This window comes from Octopus bimaculoides, chromosome 3 (genome assembly GCF_001194135.2).
Source record: "Octopus bimaculoides isolate UCB-OBI-ISO-001 chromosome 3, ASM119413v2, whole genome shotgun sequence".
In the NCBI taxonomy this organism is placed as follows: domain Eukaryota; kingdom Metazoa; phylum Mollusca; class Cephalopoda; order Octopoda; family Octopodidae; genus Octopus; species Octopus bimaculoides.
Genome location: NC_068983.1, coordinates 144,881,603 through 144,885,920, shown reverse-complemented (window position 1 = coordinate 144,885,920; position 4,318 = coordinate 144,881,603). Strand labels below are relative to the sequence as shown.

At 33.5% G+C, this 4,318-nt stretch overlaps 1 protein-coding gene across 1 annotated transcript in view; it reads right to left on the bottom strand.

Moving 5' to 3' along the window:
- LOC106868530 (G-protein coupled receptor GRL101) overlaps positions 1-4,318 on the bottom strand; it is a 148,090-nt gene that overhangs the window by 67,843 nt on the left and 75,929 nt on the right. The window lies entirely within an intron of this gene.

Genomic DNA, 4,318 nt, shown 5'->3' with positions numbered 1-4,318 from the left:
ATATATATTTATATATTTATATGCCACATATATGTATGTAACTCTATGGATATATGTATATAAATATGCGCAAACATATGCATATACATTCTCTCCTCATCTATTTTTTGTCCTCATTTATTTCTGGGCTCGAAACGTCAAAAACGTTTTCCATTTCTTCTGAGCGTCAAACTAATACATACTAGTTGTTGCTTTTTCACCCATCTCATTTTGTAGTATATTGTTTGTATATATATATATATTTGAACTATATGTATATTTAGCACCATCAGCTTCAAGCAGTGATGAATATACGAACTGTGGGTTAGTTAAAATATATTTGTGACTTATTTTAACTTTTGAATGTAAATTTATTACAGTTGCTGAGAGGAAAAATGTATGTATGTACGCACCATTACCATCTATTCCTTGCTGAATGTTAAATATATTATAAATAGCTGTGCACTGATATCATTCACAATGGTAGCATATGCCTTCTTTCGGGTGAATAGAGTTAATAGCTAGCACTATTTACTTGCTACTATTGCTGAGTGATATTAATGCAGTGTTACTTCAGCAATCAACTGAGGGTAATGATGCGTAGAAACAATTGTAGTGACTCATAATAAAGCCTGTTCAATTTATCTTCTCATATTAATATTTTTACACATATATTATTTCATCCAGCCATGCATGCATCCATCCATCTATCCATACATACACGCATAAAAAGGAGTCCTGGTGGAATGTCCAAGTGAAGAACTCAATAAAATGTAAACACAACAGGCCTGATATAATGATTTGGCATACAAAAGTGAAACCGTGTACAGCTGTGGAAATTAGCTGCCCAGCGGATGATACCATAAAGCTGAAGATCAGTGAAAACGAGAACTATTGAGAAATCTGCAGTTGCTCTATCCAGGTTGATACTAACGTATTCCTAGTCACATTAAATATTACGTTTTTACTGTGAACTGGAGGAGGGAATATTCACTTGATGTTGTTTTAATTTTTCGGTCGATATGCAAAACGTTAACTTGAAACTGAAAGCACGGATGAGGTCACAGCTTAGAGTAAGCGAATACATTACCTGAAACGTAAACTAAAATAGTTTTGTATGCCATGTAAAGACATGACTATTTATATTTCGAACATTTCAATGTTTAGGATCTCACTGGGCAGTAAAGCAAACATACAAATTGCCATGCTCTCCTCTGAAGAAGTGCTTTGGTTGGATGAATGTCAGTACCAAAGTCTCTAACGATAAACACAACTTATTTAAATTTTCGAAATTATTATGACTACGAGTTCAGGTTTATTTCTGTAATTATTGGGGCCCTGCGATATGTAACACACTACCTAAATACCAATCTTGAGAAATTATGTTTCTCTGAACCAGAAAAGCGAAGTCTAATTCGAAGACTTCAGATCTAATCCATCACTTAAAAATCAGTAGAACTTTCCAGAAGTTTATCATTTAAATATATATGAGCGTGTCTAGATATGCAACTATATGCATGAGAATACATACATACAGAAAAACATACAAATCTGCACATATACATACAGCGTTGGCCAAAAGTCGCCTGACAGTAAATCAAAATTCCATAAATACTATCTGTAACTCTGTATTGACTCGAATGGAAAAAAGGAGTTCAGTTTGAACAATTTTCATGATAATACAGGTCTATATTTAGAGATGAGGAATTATGTACATTATTTACAACAAACAAGATGAGGACAAATATCTGTCAAATGTAAATAATGCAATTTTCATGATGTTTGATATTTAACTGCTTTTATTAAATTCATTCAGTTGTTAAACATAAATAAATCTTGGAATTAAATGGTTTTGATTTACTGTCAGGTGACTTTCGGTCAACCCTGTATATACATACATACATACATACAAACAAAAATACCCGAATAATGGAGCCTTAAATCTAGGTTAGATTCAAGGCAAGAAATCTTAAAATAAAACTGAATAATGACATACATGCCCTATTAGTTCACATGCATCCGCTGATATGTATGTAATTATTCTCTGTTCCATATGCATGAAGGTGGCCATATAGTTTAGTAAAAGATTCTTGAAATTGTCTTCTTTCTATTCAATGCAATTTATTGTAGCTTTTCACCATGTCTATAAATATGAAGCTCTAAAACTGAATTTTATTCAACTGATGTCTTTCTACTTCTTTCAATGCAATTTTCTTCCTGGCTTTTGCTCACGTTAGATTTTCAGTATTGGCATTTTGCAATGTAAAGATAATTCTTTGAGCAACTTTAAATGAATTTCTCTCTTTCTGTAGAATAGCTTATAATAGTTGAGAATACATGGGAAACATTTCTGGTTGATACTAAGGTGTTCCTAGTCACATTAAATATTACGTTTTTACTGTGAACTGGAGGAGAGAATATTCAATTGATATTTTTTTAATTAATCGGTCGATATGCAAAACGTTAACTTGAAACTGAAAGTACGGAGGAGGTCACAGCTTAGAGTAGGCGAATATATTACCTGAAATGTAAACTAAAATAGTTTTGTATGCCATGTAAAGACATGACTATTTATATTTCGAACATTTCAATGTTTAGGATAGCGCTGGGCATCAAACAGTCATAAAAATTGCCATGCTATCCCATGAAGAAATGTTTTGGTTGGATGCATGTCAGTACTAAAGTCTCTAACGATAAACACAACTTATTCAAATTTTCGAAATAATTAAATCATCATAGTTTGAGCTTAAACCGTTTCCTCAAAATCCAGTTTTTTATTTAAGGATTAATTGACTGACACGAAATCGTAGATTTATACAGGAAAACCGAAGATCGCGGACATTTGAATAGACAATAGTACAGTAATACTTCACTTCACTAGGACCCGCTTTATGAGATACCGGGTACAAGATTTTACGAGTTTTATTCTCTGTTTACGAGTTTTCGCTTTACGAACGTTCTTCCTGAACAAGTTAACTCATATATCGAGGCATTATTGTACGTATCATTACAAATGAATAAATGGATTATATTTAGATTATACATTTCAGAGAAAAGTAAGGCAACATTGAAATAAGTAGACGTGATACTTTAAAGTTGGAAGCAGAAGAGTGATTCTTGTGTCATTTTCATTGACATTTACAATTTCGTAATAACAGATCGTTGAATGGCAGAAGTGATAAAGAGATCAGTAACATGGTTTCATTACGTGCTTCTGCGCACAATAATCTTGTTGGACCATTTCCAAGTACAGAGTAGTCTAACGGACCGAAAGTCTCCTTCGGTGTTTAGCCCGTTATTAAAATCAATTTAATAGATTGTAGTTCAAATACTCAGATCAATTTAATAGACTGCTTGCTTCCAAATATTTTGTGGCCCCCGCTGTTATATTGCAGTTCAAAAAACATGCAGTCTATTAAATTGATCTTAGTATTGACAATAAAAACCGGTAAGTAAAGTTGACAGAGACAGAATTAGATGGCAGAATGTAAGAGATTTGGCTAAACACCGAAGGAAACTTTCGGTCCGTTAGACTACTCTGTACTCGGAAATGGTCAAACGAGATTATTGTTCGCAGAAGCACGTAATGAAATCATATGTTTACTGATCTCTTTATCTCTTCTGCTATTCAACGCTCTGTTATTACGAAATTGTAAATGTCAATGAAAGTGACATAGAGTCAATATTCTTTCGAGTTTCAAGTATCACGTCTAGTTATCTCAATGTTGCCTTACTTTTCTCTGGAATGCATAATCTAAATATAATTTATTCATTTATTAATTGTGGTACATACAGTAAAGCATCAATATATGAATTAATTTGTTCCCGGAGAACGCTTGTAAAGCGAAAACTCGTAAACAGAAAATAAAACTCGTAAAATCTTGTACCGAGTGTCTCATAAAACGGGTACTAGTGAGGTGAGGTATTACTGTACTATTATCTATACAAATGTTCGCGATCTTCGGTTTTTCTGTATAAATCTCGTGTCAGTCAATTAATCCTTAAATAAAAACTAGATTTTGAGAAAGCTGTTTAAGCTCAAACTATAATAATTTATTAATTTCGAATATTGGAATAAGTTTACTTCTTTTATTTGTTTCAAGGCGGCGAGCTGGCAGAAACGTTAGCAGGCCGGGCGAACTACTTAGTGGTATTTCGTCTGTCTTTACGTTCTGAGTTCAAATACCGCCGAGGTCGACTTTGCCTTTCATCCTTTCGGGGTCGATAAATTATGTACTGGGGACGATCTAATCAGCTGGCTCCCTCCCGCCAAAATTTCGGGCCTTGTTCCTAGAGAAGAAAAGACTTTTTTTTACTTGTTTCAGTTATTTGACTGCGG